At 27.9% G+C, this 12,043-nt stretch overlaps 1 protein-coding gene across 1 annotated transcript in view; it reads left to right on the forward strand.

Annotated features, from left to right (window-relative positions):
* Positions 1–499: 499 nt before the first annotated feature.
* Positions 500–12,043, forward strand: part of LOC123299602 (glucose dehydrogenase [FAD, quinone]) — a 45,228-nt gene continuing 33,684 nt past the window's right edge. Inside the window, exon 1 of the mRNA XM_044881862.1 lies at positions 500–531. The gene's annotated coding sequence lies outside the window, so the exon portion shown is untranslated. The remainder of the gene's footprint in view (positions 532–12,043) is intronic.

Raw genomic sequence — 12,043 nt, forward strand, 5'->3', positions numbered from 1 at the left:
CGACAAAAAATTGATTAAAAACATATTTTATATTACGTTATCATCTTGTTGCTAGACTATTAGAAAAACAAATTGAGATTACAAAACATTAAAAATTTAATTAAAAAAAAACTTTTATTTACAGCAACAATTAAACTTTTTTTTTTAACTTACGGAAAAAGCTGTGTTGCAAAAAGAATTAACCTTGCACAAAAATTATACTTACATTGCATAAAAATGTCATTAAGATTTCTTCATTTTTCTCTTGGGGTTGAAACAAACATCTTTAGCTATGTCCATTTTATAAAATATATTCATTTTATGTCTAACATGTTAAAAAACTTTTTCCAAAGTCTCTTCCAAAAAAAAATTCCACTCAAAAGCTGAAATTGATGTGGAATATGTCCTGATATCAAATTGCATTTTTTTAAATGTTATTAACTATTTTTTTAATCTCAATATTATTTAAATAAAACTCTAAAAAGAAACTCTATGATTAACAAAGATTTTTTTGTTTCAGTTTCACACACCAAAAAAGTTTGAGGACCGTAGGTAAGTAGGGATTTGTTTTTCTGAGATTATTTTCTAAAACATCTCAACACACTCGGATACAACGGAACCATTGTTACACAACAGACAAAACGTTTTTACTTCAATCTATAAAATAATGATGTTTCATGTTCTATACACATTTTCGATTCGCGTGAAATTATTCTTTGATTTGCGTGAAACTTTATAATTATTTTAAGAATCTTCTTAAATATACATTGGTGGAAAAAAATTAATAAAGAAACCCAGTTTTCCGAATAAGAAGGGTTAATTCTTACTACATATACAACTATTTATACAACAAATAGCTAAAACATTATAACAGATATACATGAGCCATGGATGTTTAATTGACTAACTATTTACATGAGCTAAGTAGATTTCGTTGTTTACTCTACCTTTAAGCGAAATATTGCCTCGTCCTTTAGTAATAAGAAAATAATAATATTGATAATGGGGTTCAACTTCCGTTTTTCAGATATCTATCTATAACAGGGGCCACCCACATCATTAACATTTATTTATTTTAATTTAAACTACATCCAATATACAATTAAATTTTGAAAATTTGTGAAGTCGGTTATTTTGTTCTTATCCAAGCGCCGACAGTGTGATAATTAGCAATAAGACAATAGAAAATGTTTATGATATTAAGTTGTTCTTCCCGAGAAAAAAACTGTTGGAGTCTCTATGTTGAATATTTATTTGTCATAAATATGGTACTGTTTTTTTTTTTTTTTTTTTAATTATAATATTTTGTGTATAAAAATATTTTATTGGGTCATAAAAAAGTTAATACTTTTAATTAAAATCAAAACATTAAAATTTATGATTTTTGTCATTAACAATGTTTATTTTAATGTTTGACAAAAATTGGAAAATTTAATACACTACATATTAATGTTAATATACTGGTTGTTTAATTTACATCTTTGCATAGTACATCTCCCACGAGTATGAGAGAGTACGTATGTATATATTGTATATATTAAGCAATGCGTACAAGAAAGAAGTGTTAAAATCATTTTTTCTAGCTATGTGTTGAATGTAGCTTCGGTACGCGTTGAGTTATACACAGCATACACAGCTCTAGAACCATACAACAGTAGATCCATCGTACAGCAAGCTATAACACTCGTAAAAAACATATAACGCCTATGACATCTCTTTCTTACACGCATTGCTTAACGCATGTACTCTGTCATACTAGTGAGAAATTCTTATGCCAAGATGTAAACTAAACATAGAGTAATTGTATATTCGTTTGTATATGCTTCAAAAATTCAAAAAGTTCTGTATCGATTAAGCCCAAATCTAATAAAATACGGTCTACTTAGACACGATTCCATCTTGCTGCTATGACAATTTTGGAAATTTGGAGCAAATTTATACTTCATGAATAATAAAATGTTTCTTGAACGCAAAAACTTAAAATTGAAGGTTAAATATTATATACATTAACAATTTTTTATATCAGTAAATTACCTTTTGCTTTTCATTATCTATTTTATTTCTTTTTTATATATTTTTATATATTTAAGTACTGAATGACGAATAAATTATTTTATTTTATAAGATAATCATTATTATTATATCGTTTTTACCAATAAATAATATAAATTACTTTTAATTTAATTTAATTAGTTCATTTTCAAATTTTTTTTAAATGTTTCATTAACACGCTTGTATTAGCTTCATACGTATAATAGTATGTAACGGAATCATTGAACATGATTTTGACCTCCTTCAAAACGTCGGATTTACTGAAAATTTGGCATAGTTATTAAGAACTGATGACAAAACAATAATTTAATAATCCATTTATTTGATCATCCAGATCAAGATTTTCAGGATTAACGATTTCCATATCTGAAAATATATTCATTTATTTGCGCTCCCACCATATTTTATACAGAATTTTTGATAAATATAATAGTAAAACTGAAAAACACAAAATAAATAATAATTTTAAAAAAACTTAAAAACACGCTTTTGTAACAAGACCCAATTGACCTATTTTGGTCATTTACGAAGTCGTCCTCAATTTTTACGTTCTAAGCACGCTATAAAAATTTCAACTTGATATCTCTTTTCGTTTTTGTGTAATCGTGATGACAGACGGGCAGACGACAGACAGACAGACAGAAAGCGAAAATGGACTAATTTGGTGATTTTATGAACACCTATACCAAAATTTTGGCCATAGTATCAATATTATATATCATATACATGGTTATAAAAATGTTCCTTATACAAAAATTAACAAGTTCTGTTTGGAATATTTTTTCGTAAACATCACTGTTTACCTGTGAGAGTGCAAATTATGCGCAAATTGTATAGTATGTATTATATGAGAATATCAGTTATATATGTGTGACATGTAGGTATGTGTAATGTAACAGAGTAATCAACACTGTCTATACATGGCATTTCAACATTTAACTAAGACAATTGTATGTTTTCACTTATTTCTAATAATTTTTTTTCGATATCTCTAATCATCTTTGGCGCTTAGCAAATTTTTTGGAATTTGCACTTTTTGTTAATTTGTAGTAGGTACCTGAGTTTAATTTTCAGGTTTCGGTTAAATATCTTTAAAAATATGACCCATCGCTCTGTATGACGGTTCAAATCTTCAAATCGATATTCCTATAAATGACGAAAATATGAGGGTGTCTACATCTTAAATGCAACACACTGTATATCTAAGAGGTAGTTATGCCTAATTAATTAATTAAAGTTTTGAATGAGAGTTTATGTAACTTTTACATAATAATGATATACCTTTTATTAATTCGTAGAAAAGTTTAATAAATATTAAATATAAATTTGTAGTGTTTTTTATTTTATATAATTAAAATTAAAACTTTAATTAAATTACAAATTACGTACATTTTTTTGTGTATTCATGTTAAAAACAAAATATTTTTTGTATAAAATAATAATTTAATTGTATTTTAATTCATTTATGTTATAATTATTATATTAATTTTATTATTTGTTAAAATTATAATATAAACAAGTGAAAACAAACAATTGACTGAGTTAATTGTTGAAATACCATGTATAGACAGTATTGATTACTCAATCACATTACATATCTTATATATTTAAACGAGCAATTCTTGTATATATATATATATATCAATGATCTTGGAAATGGCTCCAACGATTTTCATGAAAATGAGTATGTAGGGGTTTTTTGGGGCGATAAGTCGATCTAGCTAGGTTTCATTTATCAGAAATGTCGTTTTATCCGTCTTTTCATGAAAAATGCATCAGACATCTATTGGTGTATAACGTAGTTAATGAAATACAATGCAAATTATAACTTAACAAAAAGGAGGCGTTTGAGTAGTCTAAAGTGAAAAATATGACTCTTGCTGACATCTATTGGCGAATAACCGAGCGAAGCTCGGTCATCCAGATATTATACCATATACAAGTACACATACATAACTGATAATCCTATATTAATGTATACTATAAAATTTGCATATAATGTGTGCCCTCGTGAGTAAAGAGTTATGTTTCTAAATAAATGTTTCAAACCAAAGTTGTTTATTTTTTGATAAGGAACATTTTTTACATTTAAACTTTTGCTCTGTCACGGTTTACAAGATGAATCCTACGGATCCAAGACCCTATAGACCTATGTTGCTCATTTACGAACTCGACCTCACTTTTTGCATCCTGAATGAGCTATAATTTCCAGTTCGATTTCTTTTTTGAGTTATCCAGTTACACGGACGGACGGTCGGACAGCAATAGACTAACTAGATGATTCTATGAACACATATACCAAAATTTTGTTGGTAGCATCAATATTTTTAAGCGGTACAAACCTGGGATAGTATAAGCTTATTATACTATGTATATTTCATATACACATGGTATAATAAAAAATACTCATACATAAAATATTAATAAAGAGAGTGGCGTTTTTCGTAAAATTCTTAATTTGTAGAATAACGAGAGGTAATATTTTTTAACCAAAAATAATAACATCGTCATTTTCTTTTCAAATAAAAAAGCTGTTGGATTTACCGAAAACAATCCCGTGAACATATTTAATGCAAATTATATTTTGAATCTTTTAAGTCGCTATATTTCTGGTTCTAAAGTTCAAGATTATACGCAAGCAAGATGCATACCAAAATGATAATTTACAACTATTCTTAGGATCTCCATAAACAAAAAGAGTCAAGTAAAAATAACCATCTTGAAAACATTGTTTATAACAAACAGTTTTAATTTTGTTACATTTTAATTACATAAGATTATCTATTTCCTTTCATAAGAATCTTCACAGTATAAAAAGTCTTGGTAAAACAAACGACTTTGTAATACGAGTTTATTAACAAACAAAAAATGTGAATTTACACGTCAATATAATATTTCATGTTATTTATACGTGAATTTACCATACCTATAATTTGATAATATTCTCTTTCCTTGTTTTACTTATGTTTTATTATTTAATATGTGCATACTGGATGCAAGTGGCAAATTGGTTGGAATAAAAATTTAATTTTTTAAGAAAACTCGATACTTTTTTGCAATATTCTGCAATGAAAATCTTTAAATTTTATACGGGGCGTCTACAAAGAACCTTAGCTTAAGACTTGCGTTTTAAATTTCAGTTTTTCGATTTGTTATCCATTCAGTTTCATCGCAAAATTTCTCTCATTTTTAAGCAGATCAAATATGTCACTATTAAAATCTATAGTTTCAAATTTACTGGAATTTTTTTACGTCAATGAGTTTCTTTTAATACATGTATATACGACAGGTATAAGGAAAATAAACCTACCTTAATTATCCTTAAATTGTTAATAAATCATAGAATTGGCGCTTTGTTATTGTATCAGGGTCCATAAGTTTGCAAAATAAAATAACTATCCGATGCCGGTTAAAAATAGAGATAATCCTGATGTCGAATTGGTCATATTGTCACGTTTCAATTTAATTTGAAAGTTAAATTAAATTGATTAAAAAGCGAAGAAGTAATAAGCAATCAAATATTGTTTTCAAAGTTTGCCTATCTCCTTCTAGCAAAACAAAGTTTTATATGTTATCTCTTTGGCGAACCCACGTATGACGTCACTAGTGAGTATGTTTCTCTTTGTTTAATTAAAAATTTCAAACGTTTATAACTTGTAAACAAGTAAAGATTTTTAAAATCGTTTTCCATTCGTGAAGTGATAAACAAAAATTAGTAACATCGCCTATTGTCACAGTTTGAAAGAACGATCTCGAAGAACTCGAAAGAACGAACACGAACTCCACAAAAATTTGTACCTTATTATATATGCTTATATGTGATTGTTCTAAGCAGCTTATAAAGTAGTTGTCTAATTATAAAAGCTACAATTATTGAAGTAAATAAATTAGAATACGTTTTTTGTACACGTTACCGTGTAAATAGCTAAGGCTTAATTAAAAATAAGTAAATTAACGAGAAATAAATTAAACAGTATGTTCAAATATGGTTGTAAATTAATTGTGCGTAGCTACTACATAAAACGTTAGTAAGTACGCATGTTATTTGTGATAGCATTTACAGAGTAAGTTAATTGAGCAAAAAAAAGATTTATCCTTAAAAGTTTTTAAGAATGAAAATTAAAAATTTGAGTATTTTTGTAAGCATTTCTCGAGATTAAAAATTTATTAAAAACGAGATTATTTTATCCACCTATGATTGTACAAATACTGTTACATTCAAAAATAATAGCATCAGTTTTTCCATTGTTTTATAGACTGTTGAACGGATTTGGTATATTCCACTTAGAAATCTACGCAATAAGAATTTATTCAAAAAACCATCCAGGACTTAATGAGTCTTTAACAACATAAACGTTAAGAGAGAATGTATAGAGTTGTCGAAAAGGATTCCACCGGGTCCGTGATGGCAATGTGGTTTTATGGTGGTGACATTTCACACCGAAAAAATTACTGTAGACGTAAATCTACGCTACTCTTAAGACAGAAGCCTTAAAACTGAGATAGAATATCCACTATTGCTATATTATAATTTACTCGAACAAAATTAAATTCATATCCGAATTTACGATAGGTTACCAGGCACAGTGTGCCGAAACATAGAAACAAGGAGTAGAGTTGGAAACTGGGGATAGACGTAACGCTGCCAAATCATGGAAAAACAGTGTCGATGAAATCATACAAAATAATAATCTCAGTAGTAGGTTGAAGTGATGGTTTGGCAATGCCGACACTCTCTAGGTGGCCTAATGTCCGTTTTGATACCCTATACTTGTTTTACTATCTTTTTTTTTTTGTATTTCTACTTCTCGATTGTTTTTAGAGGCTGAGTAAAACTCTCTCATGCATGTATATCGCTATCGTGTACGGAATTGGTTACGATCCAAAGACCGATCCTCTAGAGACCTCAGGAGTAATCACAGGAAACTGTGCAGCGGGGAAGAAACTTCAAAACTTATAAATCGTAACGGGTAACTACTTCCAATAAGGTAATGAAAGAAAACTAACAGACCTGCTGCTGTTTTGATTTCCGGTCTTGAAGAATTTACATGCTGATATTAAAGGTTAATGTATAGAAGATAATGTCAAAAAGATCGATTTTTTAATACTAAGTAGTGGAATGGATCTCAAATCGCTAGGCGAGGATCAGCAATTTTGAAACGACCCTAGTCTTACCAATTGGGAGTGCTTTATTTGACATTTCTTTCATTTGTTTTAAAATCCAAATTCAATACTGTACTCGTTGAAAAATTTAATAAATATGTGTATTTTAACTAAGTAATTAATCAAATTTTAATTATGAAACATTTTTAAGGGTTATTACAAACTTATGTAACGAGAAAAGACGATATATAAAGTTTCACAAAACTCATTAAATTAATTAACCACTTTTGAGCTTATACATCGAATATTACAAGCTGTGTATAATTAGTGTGTATATTCTGTCTTTATATATAGAGAGCTTTTAACATCAGAGTTAATTATTATCGAATCCATAAATACAACATCAAACAATCAATATAATCAATCATTTGCCATGACACTTTTATCTATGTGTATTGCTCTCTAACACCAATATTTTATTTATTACAAAGCATTTTTTATGTACAAATAAATTTTTATGTTTTAAAGCCCCGGCTCATCCAGAGAAGAGTGTTATGTGTTTATTAACGTATGTATTGAGTCTCTATTACACTGACGTTCTTTCTTCTGGGAAAGAACGTAGTGCGACAGGCGTAAAGTAAAGCGTGTATCTGTGGAGGAATCAAAAGATGAAACATGTTCCTGCAGGAAAGAATATCGCATATTTTGTAGAAAATAGTGTTTGTTTGGGAGGACCGAATGAAAAGAAGAAATCATTAAGATTATTAAGAAACTAAAAAAACCGCTTTCCTTCTTTAAGAAAGAACGATAATGTCTGCTGGTCTATATATCTGTCGGAGACATCATAGAAACGGATAAATCGATTTTATTAGATTTTTATTTCTGAAAAAGTGGCTAGAAGAGTTTTCTTAGCTATGGTTCAAGAAAATCTGTTCAGTTTGAAGAAGAGATTCCCATAGAAAAAAGCTCGTACATGTTTCAACGTTTTAAATGTCTTGGTCACCCCTTTTGTCTCTTCAAACTGAACAGGGGGGAGGGAATTTGTATGTAAGTTTCGACAGTCTTTAAGAAGTGTGTACTAGTGTTGAGAATCCTTAGAAGCACTCCAAATTGACCTGGATGATTGAAAATTTAATTTAATTTTTATTTGATCTGAATAAATGCCCCGAAAATATCAACTTACCATCACTGCCACACTGATACCTGTGTGTTTTAGATCATTAATTAAGAACATAAGAATCTTGATAATATTTTGAAAGCATTATACATAATAAATTTGTAGGATTTTTTTTCTATAACAAATGATTATAACAAAGTGTCGCATACTCTAACATTCAATTAGACATAACTCTTATGGCCCATAGCCCAAAATAGAAAAAGGTTTTAAATTTGGTGTTATTTAATTATAAAAACAAAAACTTTGTATTGATAAATTTTTATTATTTTTATTAATGTCCAATTTCCAATTTTAATTACTGTGTAAACTAGAGCTGTCAGAATTTCTTTCACTGAATGAAATCAAAAAGTAGTTTTAAATCACATATATATATGCGTGGATATATCATCAATTCTTGAGGTATTTTAATTGGATGTAATTTATAATGAAATAAATCATTTATTTATAAATTCTAATGGTTTTTTTCATTATTTGCTTCTAACTTGTTTTCAAACAGTTAGTTTTATAATATATTTTCTCATACATTTGTTTTGAGTGAATTCTAAACTTTTGAATAGATCGAAGAATCCTTTATTGGAATATTATGTAAGATACAGGGTGTAAAACTTTGAAGACAACCGTTAAATATGACGAGCAGGCAACGTAAAAATTTTTTACTACTTCTATCTGAACACATAGAGAAGGTATGAAATTTTGAATGGCCTACGAAATTTCCTCGAATACTAACCTTTAAAAATATCAAATAAAATAAAACGTTTTAAAAAAATTATACATTTTTGCCAAGGTATTTGTAATTGTATTTCAAAAAAATTAAGGGTATTTGAAGCATACAAAGATTAAAGTTGGATAATATTTTCCTAGAAAAAAATATTTCTAAAAGGTCAGGCAATTTTGGAGATACTATGCACCTGGGATTTGAACGGTTAATTTACAAATGAACGGTTATTTTACAAGTTAGCTAGTTTCCAAGAGCTTTCCGCCATATGTCTTTGATTCTGCATTCAGACAGTGGGAATTGATGTAACAAAAATTTTCCATGATACTTCAAAAACCTATCCTTAAATTATTTAACAGATTTGGACGCTTTGGTGATGAGCGGTGTATCCATTTAAATGTGCTATTTTTAAAATGTATTTACTAAACACAATGTACATTTCCTTTTATAAAAGTTTATCAATTAAAAATATATCAATAAAACTTTAACATTTGACGTAAATTGATTGTGCTCACAAAACTAGCTAGTGTCTCATTTAGCATCCATATTACTACAAACAAAGCTATTTTTACTTGATCGAAAAATAAAATAGCAGTAAACTTATATTCACATCCAAATAAATTTTAAAGTGCTTTCAATCAAAATTTAGTAAGAGCTTTTATATATAACTTGGTTATATTGACATGTGTTGAGAGTAATGAAATAAAAATCAAGCTTTGATAGATAGCTTTTTAGTAATAGCTCTACAAAAATATTGACTTATGCATTGTATCGAAGGTCATTGAAGAGAGGGGTATTTGAAATATTTATATATATTTTTTTTCTGGACGCTTGGGCTTCTCTTACGGCTCCCTTCATATCAATTGAGCTGAAATTGGATTGTACCATTGACTTGTATATTGCCATACAAGTTGTATAACAATTTTCAGCTTTAATAAATTCATATAAATACCACGGAAATCATAAATGAATTTTATCTATTTATTGTTCATAAATAAGGGCTGACTGACCAGTCTTGTTCTAACACCAAACTGGCTGACAATCATAACTGTTATTTATATGCAATATACAAGTTGTATAACAATTTTCAGCTTTAGTAAATTCATTTTAGTACCACGTAAAACTGCACCGTTTCGATAGCATATATCGGACCCCTGTTCTATCGTTCGCTTGACTGACCGCAGTATGTGTGTGTACACAACAACCATAACCAATCCCCAAATTTTCAGCTTTAGTAAATTCAACGAATTTTTTTGGCCTGGCTCTTAATCCAGTATTTTTGTTCTATTGAAAATATATATAAATTCAATTTATATGAATATAGAGAAATTAAAAATATAGAAAATATACAAATATATTTCCAAATTTAAATACCATATAACAAAAAAATCTATCACAATATTTAAACAAAGGTATAATAAAAAATATATTTTGTAATGCATGATTTCAATCATTTACATGTAACAATAGAAGTTTTAATTAAAAGGTGTATCTCTATGTATGTTTTTTACCAAAAATATTATTTGATGAATTTCTTCAATAAAAAGTTATTAATTGCACAATAGTTTTTTTTTTTTTTTCAATATATATTTTTATTGTTTTGACATCAATATTGAATAAAAATCGTATTTCAAACGCAATATTTATAGGATTCCGTATCCAAATTAATTCATTCAGAAGCACGGCTGTGGCTGTATTTACTTGCCAAGATAGCACTATAAAATTTGATCACACAGCGTGGAAAACTACTTTCGTATAGATTTCATTCGACAAAGTTAGCCATACTTTTTACTTTTATTTATCTCCTGGGAGAGTTTTGGCAATACAAGGAAATTATTGTCCAAATCGTTCCGAATCGTGTTTTATAATTTAAAGAAATTGAGTTATGAAAGTTATTTGAAGATAACAGAGATAATTTAAAGTAAGTACAATTAAATTTTTATGTCGTAATAAACATCTTGGCCAAACTAAACGTAATGTACCATCAGAAGTATGTCTTTTTTAAACTAATATTACAAGTAATACAGTACAAACTAAAAGAACCTATAAAATTAAATTCTGTAAAAAAGCAAAAAAGTATTTGACCAAAATTAATACCTTAAATTTTCAGAAAAATATCTTGTTAATAAAAAAGTAAGCAGCTTGACTGGCAGAATTGCAAAAATACTGCTTAAAATTTTCCAAATTAGTAATGAAACACAAATAGTTAGAAAAAAACGAAAGAAAGGCACGAAAATGTATCCTTTTACCAAAAGAAATCCTAAAATATTCAAAGGAAAAACGTCAAATTTAAAACAAATGGCATTCAGAACCACTTTTTTAATAATTCGTTGTTAAAATATTAACTAACATTCATTTTTAAAATATTATTGCATTTGGCACAGTCAGTGATTTAGCAAATTTATTGATATTTAAATAAGCCTAGCTTATAAAGGATGTTTAAATAAATAATAATAATATGTTTTTTCCTGATTTCGGGCAGGTGGCAATCACAGCTTATACGCCTGTGGGAACCAATTTTTACACACGTTTCGCAGTAAATCAGGGTTTATTTCGAGAATTACTCGTCTAATGTTGGCTTCTAAGTACTCAATTGTTTTTAAGACATGCGTTCGTCAAACTTTTCTTTCATTCAAGCATTATTACATTATCTTTCAAATAAAAGCAAGTATTTAGATGAAACCGTTTTTCCGTGATAAAGTTTTCCATCTCTAAAAAAAATTAAATTATTTAATTAAACATACCAATTTCGAGTTGTTTTCAAATCGAAAATATAATTAACAAGAAACATTTATTTCCGATGAGTTAGTTATTGCAAGAAGTTTATGCACATATCTTTAAAACTTTATTAAATAAATTTTAACTCGGATCCATTAAGATACTTAAAAATAATTCAAATTACATTAGATGGTTAACCACAAATTATACAAATTTGTTTAAATATATGAATAATATATATTCTTATAATATTAATGTAATGACATGCATTTGAACATTTTAACAAAGCGTGACTGAAG

The sequence above is a fragment of the Chrysoperla carnea genome, chromosome 5 (assembly GCF_905475395.1).
Source record: "Chrysoperla carnea chromosome 5, inChrCarn1.1, whole genome shotgun sequence".
Taxonomy (NCBI): domain Eukaryota; kingdom Metazoa; phylum Arthropoda; class Insecta; order Neuroptera; family Chrysopidae; genus Chrysoperla; species Chrysoperla carnea.